Source organism: Melanerpes formicivorus, unplaced genomic scaffold, assembly GCF_026170545.1.
Source record: "Melanerpes formicivorus ecotype bairdi unplaced genomic scaffold, bMelFor1.0.p_v2 SCAF_12, whole genome shotgun sequence".
NCBI classification, from domain to species: domain Eukaryota; kingdom Metazoa; phylum Chordata; class Aves; order Piciformes; family Picidae; genus Melanerpes; species Melanerpes formicivorus.
Window position 1 is genome coordinate 11555286 of NW_027142364.1, and position 20517 is coordinate 11575802.

At 63.1% G+C, this 20517-nt stretch overlaps 23 non-coding genes across 23 annotated transcripts; all 23 read left to right on the forward strand.

Annotated features, from left to right (window-relative positions):
- The first annotated feature begins 266 nt into the window (after window positions 1-266).
- On the forward strand, window positions 267-385 carry LOC137444738 (5S ribosomal RNA). The gene has a single exon (XR_010988248.1). It is a non-coding gene; the product is annotated as a 5S ribosomal RNA (ribosomal RNA).
- Window positions 386-892: 507 nt separating this feature from the next.
- LOC137444749 (5S ribosomal RNA) lies at window positions 893-1011 on the forward strand. Its single transcript, XR_010988259.1, has one exon. It is a non-coding gene; the product is annotated as a 5S ribosomal RNA (ribosomal RNA).
- A 507-nt stretch (window positions 1012-1518) lies between these two features.
- LOC137444759 (5S ribosomal RNA) lies at window positions 1519-1637 on the forward strand. The gene has a single exon (XR_010988267.1). It is a non-coding gene; the product is annotated as a 5S ribosomal RNA (ribosomal RNA).
- Window positions 1638-2144: 507 nt separating this feature from the next.
- LOC137444760 (5S ribosomal RNA) lies at window positions 2145-2263 on the forward strand. The gene has a single exon (XR_010988268.1). It is a non-coding gene; the product is annotated as a 5S ribosomal RNA (ribosomal RNA).
- Window positions 2264-2772: 509 nt separating this feature from the next.
- Window positions 2773-2891, forward strand: LOC137444727 (5S ribosomal RNA). Its single transcript, XR_010988238.1, has one exon. It is a non-coding gene; the product is annotated as a 5S ribosomal RNA (ribosomal RNA).
- Window positions 2892-3399: 508 nt separating this feature from the next.
- On the forward strand, window positions 3400-3518 carry LOC137444728 (5S ribosomal RNA). The gene has a single exon (XR_010988239.1). It is a non-coding gene; the product is annotated as a 5S ribosomal RNA (ribosomal RNA).
- Window positions 3519-4026: 508 nt separating this feature from the next.
- Window positions 4027-4145, forward strand: LOC137444729 (5S ribosomal RNA). Its single transcript, XR_010988240.1, has one exon. It is a non-coding gene; the product is annotated as a 5S ribosomal RNA (ribosomal RNA).
- Window positions 4146-4652: 507 nt separating this feature from the next.
- LOC137444730 (5S ribosomal RNA) lies at window positions 4653-4771 on the forward strand. The gene has a single exon (XR_010988241.1). It is a non-coding gene; the product is annotated as a 5S ribosomal RNA (ribosomal RNA).
- A 508-nt stretch (window positions 4772-5279) lies between these two features.
- Window positions 5280-5398, forward strand: LOC137444731 (5S ribosomal RNA). The gene has a single exon (XR_010988242.1). It is a non-coding gene; the product is annotated as a 5S ribosomal RNA (ribosomal RNA).
- Window positions 5399-5905: 507 nt separating this feature from the next.
- LOC137444732 (5S ribosomal RNA) lies at window positions 5906-6024 on the forward strand. Its single transcript, XR_010988243.1, has one exon. It is a non-coding gene; the product is annotated as a 5S ribosomal RNA (ribosomal RNA).
- A 508-nt stretch (window positions 6025-6532) lies between these two features.
- LOC137444733 (5S ribosomal RNA) lies at window positions 6533-6651 on the forward strand. The gene has a single exon (XR_010988244.1). It is a non-coding gene; the product is annotated as a 5S ribosomal RNA (ribosomal RNA).
- A 507-nt stretch (window positions 6652-7158) lies between these two features.
- Window positions 7159-7277, forward strand: LOC137444735 (5S ribosomal RNA). The gene has a single exon (XR_010988245.1). It is a non-coding gene; the product is annotated as a 5S ribosomal RNA (ribosomal RNA).
- A 507-nt stretch (window positions 7278-7784) lies between these two features.
- On the forward strand, window positions 7785-7903 carry LOC137444736 (5S ribosomal RNA). Its single transcript, XR_010988246.1, has one exon. It is a non-coding gene; the product is annotated as a 5S ribosomal RNA (ribosomal RNA).
- A 507-nt stretch (window positions 7904-8410) lies between these two features.
- LOC137444737 (5S ribosomal RNA) lies at window positions 8411-8529 on the forward strand. The gene has a single exon (XR_010988247.1). It is a non-coding gene; the product is annotated as a 5S ribosomal RNA (ribosomal RNA).
- Window positions 8530-9036: 507 nt separating this feature from the next.
- LOC137444739 (5S ribosomal RNA) lies at window positions 9037-9155 on the forward strand. Its single transcript, XR_010988249.1, has one exon. It is a non-coding gene; the product is annotated as a 5S ribosomal RNA (ribosomal RNA).
- Window positions 9156-9662: 507 nt separating this feature from the next.
- On the forward strand, window positions 9663-9781 carry LOC137444740 (5S ribosomal RNA). Its single transcript, XR_010988250.1, has one exon. It is a non-coding gene; the product is annotated as a 5S ribosomal RNA (ribosomal RNA).
- A 507-nt stretch (window positions 9782-10288) lies between these two features.
- Window positions 10289-10407, forward strand: LOC137444744 (5S ribosomal RNA). The gene has a single exon (XR_010988254.1). It is a non-coding gene; the product is annotated as a 5S ribosomal RNA (ribosomal RNA).
- Window positions 10408-10914: 507 nt separating this feature from the next.
- Window positions 10915-11033, forward strand: LOC137444741 (5S ribosomal RNA). Its single transcript, XR_010988251.1, has one exon. It is a non-coding gene; the product is annotated as a 5S ribosomal RNA (ribosomal RNA).
- A 507-nt stretch (window positions 11034-11540) lies between these two features.
- LOC137444742 (5S ribosomal RNA) lies at window positions 11541-11659 on the forward strand. Its single transcript, XR_010988252.1, has one exon. It is a non-coding gene; the product is annotated as a 5S ribosomal RNA (ribosomal RNA).
- A 507-nt stretch (window positions 11660-12166) lies between these two features.
- LOC137444743 (5S ribosomal RNA) lies at window positions 12167-12285 on the forward strand. Its single transcript, XR_010988253.1, has one exon. It is a non-coding gene; the product is annotated as a 5S ribosomal RNA (ribosomal RNA).
- A 507-nt stretch (window positions 12286-12792) lies between these two features.
- On the forward strand, window positions 12793-12911 carry LOC137444745 (5S ribosomal RNA). Its single transcript, XR_010988255.1, has one exon. It is a non-coding gene; the product is annotated as a 5S ribosomal RNA (ribosomal RNA).
- A 507-nt stretch (window positions 12912-13418) lies between these two features.
- LOC137444746 (5S ribosomal RNA) lies at window positions 13419-13537 on the forward strand. The gene has a single exon (XR_010988256.1). It is a non-coding gene; the product is annotated as a 5S ribosomal RNA (ribosomal RNA).
- Window positions 13538-14044: 507 nt separating this feature from the next.
- Window positions 14045-14163, forward strand: LOC137444748 (5S ribosomal RNA). The gene has a single exon (XR_010988258.1). It is a non-coding gene; the product is annotated as a 5S ribosomal RNA (ribosomal RNA).
- Window positions 14164-20517: the final 6354 nt, after the last annotated feature.

The window sequence follows — 20517 nt, forward strand, 5'->3', positions numbered from 1 at the left end:
TTTGCCGTGGTGGTCATTGAGGGCGTCGTCGGGTGAGGGGTGCAGGCGGTGCGTCGTGGGCAGCGTGTTGTGCAGGGCCGTGCGCGTGGTGTGAGAGGGTAGATGCGGCGTGCGGGGTGCGCAGTGAGCGGCGGTGCGAGGTGCATGTCAGTTGCGCGGGGGTGGTGAGGTGTGCGGGAGGGTGAGTGGGGGGCGAGCGGAGCGCGCCGTGATGTGTCGGGTGTAGTTGTGGGTGGCTCGAGAGGGCTGTTGCCGGTGGCAGCAGTGCCTACGGCCATACCACCCTGAGAACGCCCGATCTCGTCTGATCTCGGAAGCTAAGCAGGGTCGGGCCCGGTTAGTACTTGGATGGGAGACCGCCTGGGAATACCGGGTGCTGTAGGCTTTTTGTGTTTTGTCCCTGTGCCGGCAGATTTTTCCGGGGCAGGCCTCCTCGCTGTGGAGGGGGTCGCCTGGCGGGGGTCGCGGAGGTGGCAGGTGCGGGGGCTTCGCTGGCACTGTGGGTCGTGGCGGCTGAAGGGGGGAGGCCGGGGCGTGTGGGTGTTGTGGTTTGGTGGCGCGTTGTTGTGGCACGTGATCCCTGGGGCAGGAGTGTGGCGAGGGGGCCCTCGAGGTGTTGCGTTGTTGTTTGCCGTGGTGGTCGTTGAGGGCGAAGTCGGGTGAGGGGTGCAGGCGGTGCGTCGTGGGCAGCGTGTTGTGCAGGGCCGTGCGCGTGGTGTGAGAGGGTAGATGCGGCGTGCGGGTGCGCAGTGAGCGGCGGTGCGAGGTGCGTGTCAGTTGCGCGGGGGTGGTGAGGTGTGCGGGAGGGTGAGTGGGGGGCGAGCGGAGCGCGCCGTGATGTGTCGGGTGTAGTTGTGGGTGGCTCGAGAGGGCTGTTGCCGGTGGCAGCAGTGCCTACGGCCATACCACCCTGAGAACGCCCGATCTCGTCTGATCTCGGAAGCTAAGCAGGGTCGGGCCCGGTTAGTACTTGGATGGGAGACCGCCTGGGAATACCGGGTGCTGTAGGCTTTTTGTGTTTTGTCCCTGTGCCGGCAGATTTTTCCGGGGCAGGCCTCCTCGCTGTGGAGGGGGTCGCCTGGCGGGGGTCGCGGAGGTGGCAGGTGCGGGGGCTTCGCTGGCGCTGTGGGTCGTGGCGGCTGAAGGGGGGAGGCCGGGGCGTGTGGGTGTTGTGGTTTGGTGGCGCGTTGTTGTGGCACGTGATCCCTGAGGCAGGAGTGTGGCGAGGGGGCCCTCGAGGTGTTGCGTTGTTGTTTGCCGTGGTGGTCGTTGAGGGCGAAGTCGGGTGAGGGGTGCAGGCGGTGCGTCGTGGGCAGCGTGTTGTGCAGGGCCGTGCACGTGGTGTGAGAGGGTAGATGCGGCGTGCGGGTGCGCAGTGAGCGGCGGTGCGAGGTGCGTGTCAGTTGCGCGGGGGTGGTGAGGTGTGCGGGAGGGTGAGTGGGGGGCGAGCGGAGCGCGCCGTGATGTGTCGGGTGTAGTTGTGGGTGGCTCGAGAGGGCTGTTGCCGGTGGCAGCAGTGCCTACGGCCATACCACCCTGAGAACGCCCGATCTCGTCTGATCTCGGAAGCTAAGCAGGGTCGGGCCCGGTTAGTACTTGGATGGGAGACCGCCTGGGAATACCGGGTGCTGTAGGCTTTTTGTGTTTTGTCCCTGTGCCGGCAGATTTTTCCGGGGCAGGCCTCCTCGCTGTGGAGGGGGTCGCCTGGCGGGGGTCGCGGAGGTGGCAGGTGCGGGGGCTTCGCTGGCGCTGTGGGTCGTGGCGGCTGAAGGGGGGAGGCCGGGGCGTGTGGGTGTTGTGGTTTTGTGGCGCGTTGTTGTGGCACGTGATCCCTGGGGCAGGAGTGTGTCGAGGGGGCCCTCGAGGTGTTGCGTTGTTGTTTGCCGTGGTGGTCATTGAGGGCGTCGTCGGGTGAGGGGTGCAGGCGGTGCGTCGTGGGCAGCGTGTTGTGCAGGGCCGTGCGCGTGGTGTGAGAGGGTAGATGCGGCGTGCGGGTGCGCAGTGAGCGGCGGTGCGAGGTACGTGTCAGTTGCGCGGGGGTGGTGAGGTGTGCGGGAGGGTGAGTGGGGGGCGAGCGGAGCGCGCCGTGATGTGTCGGGTGTAGTTGTGGGTGGCTCGAGAGGGCTGTTGCCGGTGGCAGCAGTGCCTACGGCCATACCACCCTGAGAACGCCCGATCTCGTCTGATCTCGGAAGCTAAGCAGGGTCGGGCCCGGTTAGTACTTGGATGGGAGACCGCCTGGGAATACCGGGTGCTGTAGGCTTTTTGTGTTTTGTCCCTGTGCCGGCAGATTTTTCCGGGGCAGGCCTCCTCGCTGTGGAGGGGGTCGCCTGGCGGGGGTCGCGGAGGGTGGCAGGTGCGGGGCCTTCACTGGCGCTGTGGGACGTGGCGGCTGAAGGTGGGAGGCCGGGGCGTGAGGGTGTTGTGGTTTTGTGGCGCGTTGTTGTGGCACGTGATCCCTGGGGCAGGAGTGTGGCGAGGGGGCCCTCGAGGTGTTGCGTTGTTGTTTGCCGTGGTGGTCATTGAGGGCGTCGTCGGGTGAGGGGTGCAGGCGGTGCGTCGTGGGCAGCGTGTTGTGCAGGGCCGTGCGCGTGGTGTGAGAGGGTAGATGCGGCGTGCGGTGTGCGCAGTGAGCGGCGGTGCGAGGTACGTGTCAGTTGCGCGGGGGTGGTGAGGTGTGCGGGAGGGTGAGTGGGGGGCGAGCGGAGCGCGCCGTGATGTGTCGGGTGTAGTTGTGGGTGGCTCGAGAGGGCTGTTGCCGGTGGCAGCAGTGCCTACGGCCATACCACCCTGAGAACGCCCGATCTCGTCTGATCTCGGAAGCTAAGCAGGGTCGGGCCCGGTTAGTACTTGGATGGGAGACCGCCTGGGAATACCGGGTGCTGTAGGCTTTTTGTGTTTTGTCCCTGTGCCGGCAGATTTTTCCGGGGCAGGCCTCCTCGCTGTGGAGGGGGTCGCCTGGCGGGGGTCGCGGAGGTGGCAGGTGCGGGGCCTTCACTGGCGCTGTGGGACGTGGCGGCTGAAGGTGGGAGGCCGGGGCGTGAGGGTGTTGTGGTTTTGTGGCGCGTTGTTGTGGCACGTGATCCCTGGGGCAGGAGTGTGGCGAGGGGGCCCTCGAGGTGTTGCGTTGTTGTTTGCCGTGGTGGTCATTGAGGGCGTCGTCGGGTGAGGGGTGCAGGCGGTGCGTCGTGGGCAGCGTGTTGTGCAGGGCCGTGCGCGTGGTGTGAGAGGGTAGATGCGGCGTGCGGGGTGCGCAGTGAGCGGCGGTGCGAGGTGCGTGTCAGTTGCGCGGGGGTGGTGAGGTGTGCGGGAGGGTGAGTGGGGGGCGAGCGGAGCGCGCCGTGATGTGTCGGGTGTAGTTGTGGGTGGCTCGAGAGGGCTGTTGCCGGTGGTAGCAGTGCCTACGGCCATACCACCCTGAGAACGCCCGATCTCGTCTGATCTCGGAAGCTAAGCAGGGTCGGGCCCGGTTAGTACTTGGATGGGAGACCGCCTGGGAATACCGGGTGCTGTAGGCTTTTTGTGTTTTGTCCCTGTGCCGGCAGATTTTTCCGGGGCAGGCCTCCTTGCTGTGGAGGGGGTCGCCTGGCGGGGGTCGCGGAGGGTGGCAGGTGCGGGGCCATCGCTGGCGCTGTGGGACGTGGCGGCTGAAGGTGGGAGGCCGGGACGTGAGGCTGTTGTGGTTTGGTGGCGCGTTGTTGTGGCACGTGATCCCTGGGGCAGGAGTGTGGCGAGGGGGCCCTCGAGGTGTTGCGTTGTTGTTTGCCGTGGTGGTCGTTAAGGGCGTCTTCGGGTGAGGGGTGCAGGCGGTGCGTCGTGGGCAGCGTGTTGTGCAGGGCCGTGCGCGTGGTGTGAGAGGGTAGATGCGGCGTGCGGGTGCGCAGTGAGCGGCGGTGCGAGGTGCGTGTCAGTTGCGCGGGGGTGGTGAGGTGTGCGGGAGGGTGAGTGGGGGGCGAGCGGAGCGCGCCGTGATGTGTCGGGTGTAGTTGTGGGTGGCTCGAGAGGGCTGTTGCCGGTGGCAGCAGTGCCTACGGCCATACCACCCTGAGAACGCCCGATCTCGTCTGATCTCGGAAGCTAAGCAGGGTCGGGCCCGGTTAGTACTTGGATGGGAGACCGCCTGGGAATACCGGGTGCTGTAGGCTTTTTGTGTTTTGTCCCTGTGCCGGCAGATTTTTCCGGGGCAGGCCTCCTCGCTGTGGAGGGGGTCGCCTGGCGGGGGTGGCGGAGGTGGCAGGTGCGGGGGCTTCGCTGGCGCTGTGGGTCGTGGCGGCTGAAGGGGGGAGGCCGGGGCATGTGGGTGTTGTGGTTTTGTGGCACGTTGTTGTGGCACGTGATCCCTGGGGCAGGAGTGTGGCGAGGGGGCCCTCGAGGTGTTGCGTTGTTGTTTGCCGTGGTGGTCGTTGAGGGCGAAGTCGGGTGAGGGGTGCAGGCGGTGCGTCGTGGGCAGCGTGTTGTGCAGGGCCGTGCGCGTGGTGTGAGAGGGTAGATGCGGCGTGCGGGTGCGCAGTGAGCGGCGGTGCGAGGTGCGTGTCAGTTGCGCGGGGGTGGTGAGGTGTGCGGGAGGGTGAGTGGGGGGCGAGCGGAGCGCGCCGTGATGTGTCGGGTGTAGTTGTGGGTGGCTCGAGAGGGCTGTTGCCGGTGGCAGCAGTGCCTACGGCCATACCACCCTGAGAACGCCCGATCTCGTCTGATCTCGGAAGCTAAGCAGGGTCGGGCCCGGTTAGTACTTGGATGGGAGACCGCCTGGGAATACCGGGTGCTGTAGGCTTTTTGTGTTTTGTCCCTGTGCCGGCAGATTTTTCCGGGGCAGGCCTCCTCGCTGTGGAGGGGGTCGCCTGGCGGGGGTCGCGGAGGTGGCAGGTGCGGGGGCTTCGCTGGCGCTGTGGGTCGTGGCGGCTGAAGGGGGGAGGCCGGGGCGTGTGGGTGTTGTGGTTTGGTGGCGCGTTGTTGTGGCACGTGATCCCTGAGGCAGGAGTGTGGCGAGGGGGCCCTCGAGGTGTTGCGTTGTTGTTTGCCGTGGTGGTCGTTGAGGGCGAAGTCGGGTGAGGGGTGCAGGCGGTGCGTCGTGGGCAGCGTGTTGTGCAGGGCCGTGCACGTGGTGTGAGAGGGTAGATGCGGCGTGCGGGTGCGCAGTGAGCGGCGGTGCGAGGTGCGTGTCAGTTGCGCGGGGGGTGGTGAGGTGTGCGGGAGGGTGAGTGGGGGGCGAGCGGAGCGCGCCGTGATGTGTCGGGTGTAGTTGTGGGTGGCTCGAGAGGGCTGTTGCCGGTGGCAGCAGTGCCTACGGCCATACCACCCTGAGAACGCCCGATCTCGTCTGATCTCGGAAGCTAAGCAGGGTCGGGCCCGGTTAGTACTTGGATGGGAGACCGCCTGGGAATACCGGGTGCTGTAGGCTTTTTGTGTTTTGTCCCTGTGCCGGCAGATTTTTCCGGGGCAGGCCTCCTCGCTGTGGAGGGGGTCGCCTGGCGGGGGTCGCGGAGGTGGCAGGTGCGGGGGCTTCGCTGGCGCTGTGGGTCGTGGCGGCTGAAGGGGGGAGGCCGGGGCGTGTGGGTGTTGTGGTTTGGTGGCGCGTTGTTGTGGCACGTGATCCCTGGGGCAGGAGTGTGGCGAGGGGGCCCTCGAGGTGTTGCGTTGTTGTTTGCCGTGGTGGTCATTGAGGGCGTCGTCGGGTGAGGGGTGCAGGCGGTGCGTCGTGGGCAGCGTGTTGTGCAGGGCCGTGCGCGTGGTGTGAGAGGGTAGATGCGGCGTGCGGGTGCGCAGTGAGCGGCGGTGCGAGGTACGTGTCAGTTGCGCGGGGGTGGTGAGGTGTGCGGGAGGGTGAGTGGGGGGCGAGCGGAGCGCGCCGTGATGTGTCGGGTGTAGTTGTGGGTGGCTCGAGAGGGCTGTTGCCGGTGGCAGCAGTGCCTACGGCCATACCACCCTGAGAACGCCCGATCTCGTCTGATCTCGGAAGCTAAGCAGGGTCGGGCCCGGTTAGTACTTGGATGGGAGACCGCCTGGGAATACCGGGTGCTGTAGGCTTTTTGTGTTTTGTCCCTGTGCCGGCAGATTTTTCCGGGGCAGGCCTCCTCGCTGTGGAGGGGGTCGCCTGGCGGGGGTCGCGGAGGTGGCAGGTGCGGGGGCTTCGCTGGCGCTGTGGGACGTGGCGGCTGAAGGTGGGAGGCCGGGGCGTGAGGGTGTTGTGGTTTTGTGGCGCGTTGTTGTGGCACGTGATCCCTGGGGCGGGAGTGTGGCGAGGGGGCCCTCGAGGTGTTGCGTTGTTGTTTGCCGTGGTGGTCATTGAGGGCGTCGTCGGGTGAGGGGTGCAGGCGGTGCGTCGTGGGCAGCGTGTTGTGCAGGTCCGTGCGCGTGGTGTGAGAGGGTAGATGCGGCGTGCGGGGTGCGCAGTGAGCGGCGGTGCGAGGTGCGTGTCAGTTGCGCGGGGGTGGTGAGGTGTGCGGGAGGGTGAGTGGGGGGCGAGCGGAGCGCGCCGTGATGTGTCGGGTGTAGTTGTGGGTGGCTCGAGAGGGCTGTTGCCGGTGGCAGCAGTGCCTACGGCCATACCACCCTGAGAACGCCCGATCTCGTCTGATCTCGGAAGCTAAGCAGGGTCGGGCCCGGTTAGTACTTGGATGGGAGACCGCCTGGGAATACCGGGTGCTGTAGGCTTTTTGTGTTTTGTCCCTGTGCCGGCAGATTTTTCCGGGGCAGGCCTCCTCGCTGTGGAGGGGGTCGCCTGGCGGGGGTCGCGGAGGTGGCAGGTGCGGGGGCTTCGCTGGCGCTGTGGGTCGTGGCGGCTGAAGGGGGGAGGCCGGGGCGTGTGGGTGTTGTGGTTTGGTGGCGCGTTGTTGTGGCACGTGATCCCTGGGGCAGGAGTGTGGCGAGGGGGCCCTCGAGGTGTTGCGTTGTTGTTTGCCGTGGTGGTCGTTGAGGGCGAAGTCGGGTGAGGGGTGCAGGCGGTGCGTCGTGGGCAGCGTGTTGTGCAGGTCCGTGCGCGTGGTGTGAGAGGGTAGATGCGGCGTGCGGGTGCGCAGTGAGCGGCGGTGCGAGGTGCGTGTCAGTTGCGCGGGGGTGGTGAGGTGTGCGGGAGGGTGAGTGGGGGGCGAGCGGAGCGCGCCGTGATGTGTCGGGTGTAGTTGTGGGTGGCTCGAGAGGGCTGTTGCCGGTGGCAGCAGTGCCTACGGCCATACCACCCTGAGAACGCCCGATCTCGTCTGATCTCGGAAGCTAAGCAGGGTCGGGCCCGGTTAGTACTTGGATGGGAGACCGCCTGGGAATACCGGGTGCTGTAGGCTTTTTGTGTTTTGTCCCTGTGCCGGCAGATTTTTCCGGGGCAGGCCTCCTCGCTGTGGAGGGGGTCGCCTGGCGGGGGTCGCGGAGGTGGCAGGTGCGGGGGCTTCGCTGGCACTGTGGGTCGTGGCGGCTGAAGGGGGGAGGCCGGGGCGTGTGGGTGTTGTGGTTTTGTGGCGCGTTGTTGTGGCACGTGATCCCTGGGGCAGGAGTGTGGCGAGGGGGCCCTCGAGGTGTTGCGTTGTTGTTTGCCGTGGTGGTCATTGAGGGCGTCGTCGGGTGAGGGGTGCAGGCGGTGCGTCGTGGGCAGCGTGTTGTGCAGGGCCGTGCGCGTGGTGTGAGAGGGTAGATGCGGCGTGCGGGTGCGCAGTGAGCGGCGGTGCGAGGTACGTGTCAGTTGCGCGGGGGTGGTGAGGTGTGCGGGAGGGTGAGTGGGGGGCGAGCGGAGCGCGCCGTGATGTGTCGGGTGTAGTTGTGGGTGGCTCGAGAGGGCTGTTGCCGGTGGCAGCAGTGCCTACGGCCATACCACCCTGAGAACGCCCGATCTCGTCTGATCTCGGAAGCTAAGCAGGGTCGGGCCCGGTTAGTACTTGGATGGGAGACCGCCTGGGAATACCGGGTGCTGTAGGCTTTTTGTGTTTTGTCCCTGTGCCGGCAGATTTTTCCGGGGCAGGCCTCCTCGCTGTGGAGGGGGTCGCCTGGCGGGGGTCGCGGAGGTGGCAGGTGCGGGGCCTTCACTGGCGCTGTGGGACGTGGCGGCTGAAGGTGGGAGGCCGGGGCGTGAGGGTGTTGTGGTTTTGTGGCGCGTTGTTGTGGCACGTGATCCCTGGGGCAGGAGTGTGGCGAGGGGGCCCTCGAGGTGTTGCGTTGTTGTTTGCCGTGGTGGTCATTGAGGGCGTCGTCGGGTGAGGGGTGCAGGCGGTGCGTCGTGGGCAGCGTGTTGTGCAGGGCCGTGCGCGTGGTGTGAGAGGGTAGATGCGGCGTGCGGGTGCGCAGTGAGCGGCGGTGCGAGGTGCGTGTCAGTTGCGCGGGGGTGGTGAGGTGTGCGGGAGGGTGAGTGGGGGGCGAGCGGAGCGCGCCGTGATGTGTCGGGTGTAGTTGTGGGTGGCTCGAGAGGGCTGTTGCCGGTGGTAGCAGTGCCTACGGCCATACCACCCTGAGAACGCCCGATCTCGTCTGATCTCGGAAGCTAAGCAGGGTCGGGCCCGGTTAGTACTTGGATGGGAGACCGCCTGGGAATACCGGGTGCTGTAGGCTTTTTGTGTTTTGTCCCTGTGCCGGCAGATTTTTCCGGGGCAGGCCTCCTTGCTGTGGAGGGGGTCGCCTGGCGGGGGTCGCGGAGGTGGCAGGTGCGGGGCCATCGCTGGCGCTGTGGGACGTGGCGGCTGAAGGTGGGAGGCCGGGACGTGAGGCTGTTGTGGTTTGGTGGCGCGTTGTTGTGGCACGTGATCCCTGGGGCAGGAGTGTGGCGAGGGGGCCCTCGAGGTGTTGCGTTGTTGTTTGCCGTGGTGGTCGTTAAGGGCGTCGTCGGGTGAGGGGTGCAGGCGGTGCGTCGTGGGCAGCGTGTTGTGCAGGGCCGTGCGCGTGGTGTGAGAGGGTAGATGCGGCGTGCGGGTGCGCAGTGAGCGGCGGTGCGAGGTGCGTGTCAGTTGCGCGGGGGTGGTGAGGTGTGCGGGAGGGTGAGTGGGGGGCGAGCGGAGCGCGCCGTGATGTGTCGGGTGTAGTTGTGGGTGGCTCGAGAGGGCTGTTGCCGGTGGCAGCAGTGCCTACGGCCATACCACCCTGAGAACGCCCGATCTCGTCTGATCTCGGAAGCTAAGCAGGGTCGGGCCCGGTTAGTACTTGGATGGGAGACCGCCTGGGAATACCGGGTGCTGTAGGCTTTTTGTGTTTTGTCCCTGTGCCGGCAGATTTTTCCGGGGCAGGCCTCCTCGCTGTGGAGGGGGTCGCCTGGCGGGGGTCGCGGAGGTGGCAGGTGCGGGGCCTTCGCTGGAGCTGTGGGACGTGGCGGCTGAAGGTGGGAGGCCGGGGCGTGAGGGTGTTGTGGTTTTGTGGCGCGTTGTTGTGGCACGTGATCCCTAGGGCAGGAGTGTGGCGAGGGGGCCCTCGAGGTGTTGCGTTGTTGTTTGCCGTGGTGGTCATTGAGGGCGTCGTCGGGTGAGGGGTGCAGGCGGTGCGTCGTGGGCAGCGTGTTGTGCAGGGCCGTGCGCGTGGTGTGAGAGGGTAGATGCGGCGTGCGGGTGCGCAGTGAGCGGCGGTGCGAGGTGCGTGTCAGTTGCGCGGGGGTGGTGAGGTGTGCGGGAGGGTGAGTGGGGGGCGAGCGGAGCGCGCCGTGATGTGTCGGGTGTAGTTGTGGGTGGCTCGAGAGGGCTGTTGCCGGTGGCAGCAGTGCCTACGGCCATACCACCCTGAGAACGCCCGATCTCGTCTGATCTCGGAAGCTAAGCAGGGTCGGGCCCGGTTAGTACTTGGATGGGAGACCGCCTGGGAATACCGGGTGCTGTAGGCTTTTTGTGTTTTGTCCCTGTGCCGGCAGATTTTTCCGGGGCAGGCCTCCTCGCTGTGGAGGGGGTCGCCTGGCGGGGGTCGCGGAGGTGGCAGGTGCGGGGGCTTCGCTGGCGCTGGGGGTCGTGGCGGCTGAAGGGGGGAGACCGGGGCGTGTGGGTGTTGTGGTTTGGTGGCGCGTTGTTGTGGCACGTGATCCCTGGGGCAGGAGTGTGTCGAGGGGGCCCTCGAGGTGTTGCGTTGTTGTTTGCCGTGGTGGTCGTTGAGGGCGAAGTCGGGTGAGGGGTGCAGGCGGTGCGTCGTGGGCAGCGTGTTGTGCAGGTCCGTGCGCGTGGTGTGAGAGGGTAGATGCGGCGTGCGGGTGCGCAGTGAGCGGCGGTGCGAGGTGCGTGTCAGTTGCGCGGGGGTGGTGAGGTGTGCGGGAGGGTGAGTGGGGGGCGAGCGGAGCGCGCCGTGATGTGTCGGGTGTAGTTGTGGGTGGCTCGAGAGGGCTGTTGCCGGTGGCAGCAGTGCCTACGGCCATACCACCCTGAGAACGCCCGATCTCGTCTGATCTCGGAAGCTAAGCAGGGTCGGGCCCGGTTAGTACTTGGATGGGAGACCGCCTGGGAATACTGGGTGCTGTAGGCTTTTTGTGTTTTGTCCCTGTGCCGGCAGATTTTTCCGGGGCAGGCCTCCTCGCTGTGGAGGGGGTCGCCTGGCGGGGATCGCGGAGGTGGCAGGTGCGGGGGCTTCGCTGGCGCTGTGGGACGTGGCGGCTGAAGGTGGGAGGCCGGGGCGTGAGGGTGTTGTGGTTTTGTGGCGCGTTGTTGTGGCACGTGATCCCTGGGGCGGGAGTGTGGCGAGGGGGCCCTCGAGGTGTTGCGTTGTTGTTTGCCGTGGTGGTCATTGAGGGCGTCGTCGGGTGAGGGGTGCAGGCGGTGCGTCGTGGGCAGCGTGTTGTGCAGGTCCGTGCGCGTGGTGTGAGAGGGTAGATGCGGCGTGCGGGTGCGCAGTGAGCGGCGGTGCGAGGTGCGTGTCAGTTGCGCGGGGGTGGTGAGGTGTGCGGGAGGGTGAGTGGGGGGCGAGCGGAGCGCGCCGTGATGTGTCGGGTGTAGTTGTGGGTGGCTCGAGAGGGCTGTTGCCGGTGGCAGCAGTGCCTACGGCCATACCACCCTGAGAACGCCCGATCTCGTCTGATCTCGGAAGCTAAGCAGGGTCGGGCCCGGTTAGTACTTGGATGGGAGACCGCCTGGGAATACCGGGTGCTGTAGGCTTTTTGTGTTTTGTCCCTGTGCCGGCAGATTTTTCCGGGGCAGGCCTCCTCGCTGTGGAGGGGGTCGCCTGGCGGGGGTGGCGGAGGTGGCAGGTGCGGGGGCTTCGCTGGCGCTGTGGGACGTGGCGGCTGCAGGTGGGAGGCCGGGGCGTGAGGGTGTTGTGGTTTTGTGGCGCGTTGTTGTGGCACGTGATCCCTGGGGCAGGAGTGTGGCGAGGGGGCCCTCGAGGTGTTGCGTTGTTGTTTGCCGTGGTGGTCGTTGAGGGCGTCGTCGGGTGAGGGGTGCAGGCGGTGCGTCGTGGGCAGGGTGTTGTGCAGGGCCGTGCGCGTGGTGTGAGAGGGTAGATGCGGCGTGCGGGTGCGCAGTGAGCGGCGGTGCGAGGTGCGTGTCAGTTGCGCGGGGGTGGTGAGGTGTGCGGGAGGGTGAGTGGGGGGCGAGCGGAGCGCGCCGTGATGTGTCGGGTGTAGTTGTGGGTGGCTCGAGAGGGCTGTTGCCGGTGGCAGCAGTGCCTACGGCCATACCACCCTGAGAACGCCCGATCTCGTCTGATCTCGGAAGCTAAGCAGGGTCGGGCCCGGTTAGTACTTGGATGGGAGACCGCCTGGGAATACCGGGTGCTGTAGGCTTTTTGTGTTTTGTCCCTGTGCCGGCAGATTTTTCCGGGGCAGGCCTCCTCGCTGTGGAGGGGGTCGCCTGGCGGGGGTCGCGGAGGTGGCAGGTGCGGGGCCTTCGCTGGAGCTGTGGGACGTGGCGGCTGAAGGTGGGAGGCCGGGGCGTGGGGGTGTTGTGGTTTTGTGGCGCGTTGTTGTGGCACGTGATCCCTAGGGCAGGAGTGTGGCGAGGGGGCCCTCGAGGTGTTGCGTTGTTGTTTGCCGTGGTGGTCATTGAGGGCGTCGTCGGGTGAGGGGTGCAGGCGGTGCGTCGTGGGCAGCGTGTTGTGCAGGGCCGTGCGCGTGGTGTGAGAGGGTAGATGCGGCGTGCGGGTGCGCAGTGAGCGGCGGTGCGAGGTGCGTGTCAGTTGCGCGGGGGTGGTGAGGTGTGCGGGAGGTTGAGTGGGGGGCGAGCGGAGCGCGCCGTGATGTGTCGGGTGTAGTTGTGGGTGGCTCGAGAGGGCTGTTGCCGGTGGCAGCAGTGCCTACGGCCATACCACCCTGAGAACGCCCGATCTCGTCTGATCTCGGAAGCTAAGCAGGGTCGGGCCCGGTTAGTACTTGGATGGGAGACCGCCTGGGAATACCGGGTGCTGTAGGCTTTTTGTGTTTTGTCCCTGTGCCGGCAGATTTTTCCGGGGCAGGCCTCCTCGCTGTGGAGGGGGTCGCCTGGCGGGGGTCGCGGAGGTGGCAGGTGCGGGGGCTTCGCTGGCGCTGTGGGTCGTGGCGGCTGAAGGGGGGAGACCGGGGCGTGTGGGTGTTGTGGTTTGGTGGCGCGTTGTTGTGGCACGTGATCCCTGGGGCAGGAGTGTGTCGAGGGGGCCCTCGAGGTGTTGCGTTGTTGTTTGCCGTGGTGGTCGTTGAGGGCGAAGTCGGGTGAGGGGTGCAGGCGGTGCGTCGTGGGCAGCGTGTTGTGCAGGTCCGTGCGCGTGGTGTGAGAGGGTAGATGCGGCGTGCGGGTGCGCAGTGAGCGGCGGTGCGAGGTGCGTGTCAGTTGCGCGGGGGTGGTGAGGTGTGCGGGAGGGTGAGTGGGGGGCGAGCGGAGCGCGCCGTGATGTGTCGGGTGTAGTTGTGGGTGGCTCGAGAGGGCTGTTGCCGGTGGCAGCAGTGCCTACGGCCATACCACCCTGAGAACGCCCGATCTCGTCTGATCTCGGAAGCTAAGCAGGGTCGGGCCCGGTTAGTACTTGGATGGGAGACCGCCTGGGAATACTGGGTGCTGTAGGCTTTTTGTGTTTTGTCCCTGTGCCGGCAGATTTTTCCGGGGCAGGCCTCCTCGCTGTGGAGGGGGTCGCCTGGCGGGGATCGCGGAGGTGGCAGGTGCGGGGGCTTCGCTGGCGCTGTGGGACGTGGCGGCTGAAGGTGGGAGGCCGGGGCGTGAGGGTGTTGTGGTTTTGTGGCGCGTTGTTGTGGCACGTGATCCCTGGGGCGGGAGTGTGGCGAGGGGGCCCTCGAGGTGTTGCGTTGTTGTTTGCCGTGGTGGTCATTGAGGGCGTCGTCGGGTGAGGGGTGCAGGCGGTGCGTCGTGGGCAGGGTGTTGTGCAGGGCCGTGCGCATGGTGTGAGAGGGTAGATGCGGCGTGCGGGTGCGCAGTGAGCGGCGGTGCGAGGTGCGTGTCAGTTGCGCGGGGGTGGTGAGGTGTGCGGGAGGGTGAGTGGGGGGCGAGCGGAGCGCGCCGTGATGTGTCGGGTGTAGTTGTGGGTGGCTCGAGAGGGCTGTTGCCGGTGGCAGCAGTGCCTACGGCCATACCACCCTGAGAACGCCCGATCTCGTCTGATCTCGGAAGCTAAGCAGGGTCGGGCCCGGTTAGTACTTGGATGGGAGACCGCCTGGGAATACTGGGTGCTGTAGGCTTTTTGTGTTTTGTCCCTGTGCCGGCAGATTTTTCCGGGGCAGGCCTCCTCGCTGTGGAGGGGGTCGCCTGGCGGGGATCGCGGAGGTGGCAGGTGCGGGGGCTTCGCTGGCGCTGTGGGACGTGGCGGCTGAAGGTGGGAGGCCGGGGCGTGAGGGTGTTGTGGTTTTGTGGCGCGTTGTTGTGGCACGTGATCCCTGGGGCAGGAGTGTGGCGAGGGGGCCCTCGAGGTGTTATGTTGTTGTTTGCCGTGGTGGTCGTTGAGGGCGTCGTCGGGTGAGGGGTGCAGGCGGTGCGTCGTGGGCAGGGTGTTGTGCAGGGCCGTGCGCGTGGTGTGAGAGGGTAGATGCGGCGTGCGGGTGCGCAGTGAGCGGCGGTGCGAGGTGCGTGTCAGTTGCGCGGGGGTGGTGAGGTGTGCGGGAGGGTGAGTGGGGGGCGAGCGGAGCGCGCCGTGATGTGTCGGGTGTAGTTGTGGGTGGCTCGAGAGGGCTGTTGCCGGTGGCAGCAGTGCCTACGGCCATACCACCCTGAGAACGCCCGATCTCGTCTGATCTCGGAAGCTAAGCAGGGTCGGGCCCGGTTAGTACTTGGATGGGAGACCGCCTGGGAATACCGGGTGCTGTAAGCTTTTTGTGTTTTGTCCCTGTGCCGGCAGATTTTTCCGGGGCAGGCCTCCTCGCTGTGGAGGGGGTCGCCTGGCGGGGGTGGCGGAGGTGGCAGGTGCGGGGGCTTCGCTGGCGCTGTGGGACGTGGCGGCTGCAGGTGGGAGGCCGGGGCGTGAGGGTGTTGTGGTTTTGTGGCGCTTTCGGGCCTGGCAGTGAGCCTTCGCAGTTGAATGTGGGAATAAATAAACTTTTTTTTTTTATTATTTAATCTTTAATTGATTTTGTTTTGCTTTTTTTCATTTTCTTTGTGATTCTTCATTTACTGCAGTGGGTTTTACTTGTGTCAGCAGCCTTAACCTCATTTGTCCACTTTAGTATTGGGTTTGGTACATTTTCTAGGTTTGCTGGTTTTCCTTGTAGTGCTTCTTTTCCCAGGTTTTTCAGTGCCGACGGTGTTGTGAGTTCTGTTCTCAGATCCAGTGTCTTCATGCCTAGGTCTATGCACGTTTTCAGTTCTGGTCCTTTACGTGAAGAGTCTATGGCTATCTGACAGGGGCCATGATATGCTCTGGAAGGCCCACTGCAGGATTCCGTCCCAGGCGCCCTGCAGGAGACCTTTGCTGGTCACTTTTCCTCTCTCCCTCTGCCCTGCTTGCATGTCTTAGCTCTCCCCCCATTGCCCATACCCTGATTTCACCCTGTAGGTCACACCAGAGCCACAGTTCCTTTTGGACAGACTCTGTCTGTTGGTGTTCCCATCCCACAGGTGCTGTACCTCACCCAGGAGCACGTCAAGCTCATCCCTGGTCATCATGGAATCGCTGCTGGGGCATACATCCTCTGCCTGTGAGAGGAGACATGTCCTGCTATCCTTAATGCCTGCTCACTGCCTGCACCTCATTGGGTCAGGTCTGGTAGCTGATTCTATTCTTCACATGATGCAGCTTAAGTTCATGGCCCCTCTAGCAATAGTTCACCATCTCATCTTCAGCTAGAATGACCTGTCCCTCACCCAGCCCAAGGCATCGCTTTTCAGTCTCATTATAGCGTTCATACCCACCATTGCCACTTCACCCAGACCCCTTTCCCCTGCTGGAGCCAGGTTTTGGTTGTGCTGACCTTTGCTGCCTGTAGCAGGGGGTCACTGGCTGCTGTGGTTTTTTCCAGGCTGCCTGTGTCTGTGGTGTGTGTGCAGGATGGGCAGAGCAGCAGGTCCCTAGAACCACCCAGGTGAAGCAGACTGTCAGGGCAGACTCCTCCGGGGAGGATTGAAGGCCAGGATGGAGAAGCTGGTGAGGGGCTCACCTTGGGTCCCCACGAGGCATGGGGTGGTATTGAGGTGCAGGGATCCGTGTGAAGCAGCGGCCACAGATATTCCCATCACCTTCATCCCGCCCGGTGTCACATGCCATCTCCCCCAGGACCTCTGAAGTTCTCCCTGTAGCCATGTCCACCTCCTGCAGACGTCCAGGCTCTGTCCTGCTCTCCATGCAGTAGCCACACCACCATGTCCCACTGAACAGGCAGAGCAGGGTGGTTAGAGACAGTAGTGGGGTATAGGGTTCCCTGTGGTGCTCCAGGTCTCACCTGGGGACACAGGGCAACGGGGGCACCAGGCAGGCAAGGTGAAAGGCCCTGGGACAGCCGTCACAGCAGATGAGCTCACCGCCGTCACCACACACTGCACACTCATCCTCGTTCTCCTGCCCCTGGGGAGCAGGCAGGGGGTGAGCACCACCCTATCCCTTAGCAGCACTGATAGAGAGCCTGCACCTGTGGCTGTGGCAAAGTTTATACTGACAGGGGACTCCATTTCCCACCAACCTCTCTACTCCCACATCATCCATACCAACTCCCTTTAGGGTGAGGATTGCCTGTTACTGGTTTGTAGCCCAGTGACTCCTGTCACCAGAGTTGTAAGTTGCCTATGTTCAACCAGGCCAAAGGGATATGGTAGGGACACCCTGACAGTCCCCAGCTCATCAGATGTCTCTTGGGATGCTAACATGCTGGGGATTACCTGGGGGGGCACAAGGTCCTGACTGTGCATGGTGGGCAGCAGTAACTGGCTCTGGGTGTGCCCTCGGTGCTCTCCACTCTATGGGCAAGATGGGAGAGGACTTTGGAGTGTCTGATGGGACAGGCTGGTGCTGGGAGACACCCCCAGGCCATGGCCATGCTGCCAGGCAGTGACAACTCCCTGCTGCAGCCTCAGGTGGCTGCAGAAGATGGGGTGAACGTGAGGGGGGTTCCGTACACTTTGGGATGCCTTAGGCTGGGTCGGGGGCTTCAGGCTGCGACTTCTGCTCCTGGTCTCCAGCTCCTCACAGGTGGTTGGAGTGTATGGTTCATCCCTGTCTTTGCTGCCTGCAAGAGATGCCATGACAGCTCTTGGTGGGGCCCTCTCCCTGTCCACCCCCCAGCCTGGGAAGTCTTCGTGAGGGGAAGCTTCTGAATTCGGGGAGAAAACTGCATATGAGATTGTATGGGCTGAGCTCCTACCTGGCTCCAGCACATGTTTGATAAGGATGCCCTCGATGGCCCCATGGGTGACAGGCACCTCACTGCCTGCCACAGCCACTGATCTCTGCACTGAGGTGGCTGCTGCCTGCAGGGCTGCTGACAAAGAGGGAGTTCAGCAAGGTGAGCAAAGCCCCCTGCCCTTGGCTGCAGGCAGACAGGGTCCCACAGGCAAATGCTGCCCCAGAGGTTTCAGCACTGACCGCTGCTGCAAGGGGTATCCGAGCCCTCTGGCTTCTTCACAGTCTTTGCTTTTGCAAGAGGTCCTGTGGATTGTAAAAGTGGGCATGAGGTGACGCAGCACCGTGCTGTGCCTTGGAGAACACCACAGCACCTCACCCCATCTCCATACTGCTACGGGTCTCTCTACCAGGACTGGTGCCACGCCGTGGGGAGGGCCGCACGGCTCGGGCCGCATCTTGCTCCTCAGGGGCCTTCCTCTTGCCTTGCGGTCTGTGTGAGGCTGGTGCTGTGGTGCTGGGGGAAAGGTGCCTGCTGCGGCGCTGTCGTCCCAGTTCCACCTCTGCAAAAGGGACAGAGAGAGGAGTAGGCACAGCTGGCCCCAGGCGCCGACCCTGTCTGCCAGCAGCCCCTGGGGGCGCTGGTCTCTCTGTCCTTCTCTGTCCTACTCCTACCTCTAGGGAAGACACCCCGGAGGGGCCAGAGACGAGCGTATCGCTCCAGGTTGTAGTCCTTGAAGAGGACAGCCCAGAAGTCACGGACAGTGGCAGCATCACGGCCCAGCAGCCAGGTGAGCAGCGCATGGAAAGCGCGGTGGGAGCCCTCCCGCTCTGTCCGGCTCAGCGTCTCCTGCTGGTGCCACCATGGCTGTCGGTGCATGTCCTAGTGCTGCCACCTGGCCCTAGCCCCTGTGGCTTAGACATTTTCTCCCACCCTTCAGCCTCACCTTGAAGATGTGCTCCGGGACTACATCATGATCAACCAGGCCATGCAGCAGCGGGAAGACATCATCCACTGCCATGGCAATCTCGGTGCGGTGCAGCTTCAGCAGGTGCCGCAGGTCCCCCTCACTCCTCAGCCCAGCCATGCTGCAGGAACACTGCTGGGGCCAAGCAGCTTGCCCTAATGTTCCACTTTAATTTGTTCCCTACAGTGGGAATCTCATCAGCACCCTGCAGTCCCGCTTATTTATGTGTAACCTGAGACCATCCCTCTCACCACAGACTGTCCCTGTGGGCTGGGCTTTTCCCCACAGTACCATTGAATCCCCAGCCCAAGGCATCAACATGACATTAGCTGCTGCTGCTGGTGAAGGACACTGTGAACCTCACAGTGACCATACCAGGTGTATGGGGAGAAGGGGTCAGCCAGGGTGTTGGCACAGGGGTGCCCACCTCTCATAGAATGGTCTGGGTTGGAAGGGACCTCCAAAGGTCCTCTAGTCCAACCCCCTCTGCAGTAAGCAGGGGCATCCTCAACTAGAACATGTAATCCCTGTGGTCAGACCAGCCTCATCCCAAAATTTCTGGACTTTCCGTAACATCTGCTGCTCTCATCTAGAAACTAAGCCACAGAAAATGTGGCTAGTGTTTCCCCCCTGACACTAGGGGACAAGGGAATATTCCACAGCTCTGTTCAGAATTCATGCCAGGAAATTGGGCACTAAAGTGATTTCACTGGACATACACAGTTGTGAAAAACTCGGGAGCTGAGGAAAACTGGTTCCTTGGAAGCATCTGTCATAGATAAGTCTGGGGAGGTCTGGCTGCTCTGTATCAAGTGGCTGGGTAAGAGAAAACTCCAAAGTTTCTATTCCTGTTCCCAAATGGTTGGGATTTCCCTATGATTAATTTCCAGCCTCCCTCCCTCTGGAGATGTGTTCCTGCTGCTTAGAAGGCTCAGCTGGGGGTGCTGTGGCCTGCCACAGACATCTCCACACTGTTAGGCAGCACTCGTGCCTGCTCTATGGCACAACCTAGCCTGAGAAGGAGTGAAGCACAAGAGGGGATGCTCTGTTGCGGGGCAATACAGGTAGGAACATTCAGTAGCAAGTCCTGAAAGACTGGAGAGGTATCTATTGGCTTCAGAGCCATTCTAAGAGGAAGCAGCTTCTGCCTAGAAACTAGAGAAGAACATGAGACATCCTCTGCAAGAGCAGGAGGTACCCTGTCTGATTACAAACTCCTTTCACTATTTAGGAGGGACTTTTCCTGTGGAAGTACCACAGGCCACATGATAGGTGTCAGGCATGCACAGTGCTGGCTTCCTCTGCCCCACACCAGGATTTCAGTGCCCAACACTGTCACAGCAGGGACAGCTTTGACCCTGCCTATCAAACACACTCCCCGTCAGGGGACAAAACGTGGTTGTTGGGCAAAATGGGAGATTCCTCTCCTGTCCTGGAGCTGTCCTGTAGCCCATCCACAGGTGCTGAGCACAAGCACATTATGACACAGTCTCAGCTCTGCTCCACACCTTACCAGGAAAACCATTTCACCCAGAAAACCATCTGCAGTGCTACAATTTGTCACAATCACCCTGCCTTTGTCACCCTGTCACTTCCCTGGTCTGGTGTCACCTCTAAGACAAGGCTCCAGTGCTTGCCATGCCCACCCACCTGTGACAGCAGTAACTCTATTGCAGGCCCAGTGCAGCCACATGCCCCCCAGCACCATGCACAGACTTGTTTTGAATTCCAGCTCTGTGACAGTTCTTGTGCTCTGACTCACAGTTTGATTTCCACATCCAGCCTGCTCAGTAGTGCACTCATTTGCATTTTGGCCTGTTTTCTCAAGTTTCTTCTTCCCCTTTCTGAGTTGCTAGGCAGGAAGCAGAGCAGCAGCTGCCACATGAAGACACACATACATCTGGGGAGATCATATGGGCATTTCTGTATGACCTCACTTGGAGCAGCAGGCCTTGCCAGCTACAAGGCACTTTTAAGGGCTGTGAGAAGTCAGCTGCTATTTGAAGAGGGGTGCAAAAGTCTCCTTAGAGCTGGCACAAGTCCTGCCTGGATGTGAGTGCTCAAGGTGGGGTACAAAGCAGCCAGGCCATGGTGCGGTTTTGGTTCAGTTTAAGAAGGACATCGAGACACTTGAACGTGTCCAGAGAAGGGCAACAAGGCTGGGGAGAGGCCTTGAACACAAGCCCTATGAGGAGAGGCTGAGGGAGCTGGGATTGTTTAGCCTGGAGAAGAGGAGGCTCAGGGGTGACCTCATTGCCCTCTACAACTACCTGAAAGGTGGTTGTAGCCAGGAAGGGGTTGGTCTCTTCTCCCAGGCAACCAGCACCAGAACAAGGGGACAGAGTCTCAAGCTGTGCCAGGGGAGGTTTAGACTCGAGGTGAGGAGAAAGTTCTTCACCAAGTGAGTCGTTCGCCATTGGAAAGTCCTGCCCAGGGCACCGTCCCTGGAGGCGTTCAAGAGGAGATTGGACGTGGCACTTGGTGCCATGGTCTAGTCATGAGGTCTGTGTTGATAGGTTGGACTCGATGATCCTTGAGGTCCTTTCCAACCTAAGTTATACTGTGATACTGTATGTCCTCTTCTATTGCTCCCCTTGCAGAAATCGGAGCAAAAGGTTCAAGGTCAGAGAGCTTGGTTTGAACTCAAAACTAACCACAAAGGCTGAAGATGTTTCTCCACAAACGCCTAGTTAAATCAGGAATTTGCTGTCCACCAAAAGTACTTGTTGCCCCTGGGATGCATCGTGATTCCCTTCTCCTGCAAAAACCTTTTGAAACAAGTATATCCTTTTCCAGCATTTCTTCCTTTCCCATTTTCCTTCCCTGCCAAGATCCCACAGTGCAAACACCACCTGCCTTGTGCTCATCACATACAACACATCCCTCAACCAGTCAGAAGAGAAAAGGCAGAAAAGCCCACCTGTGAGGA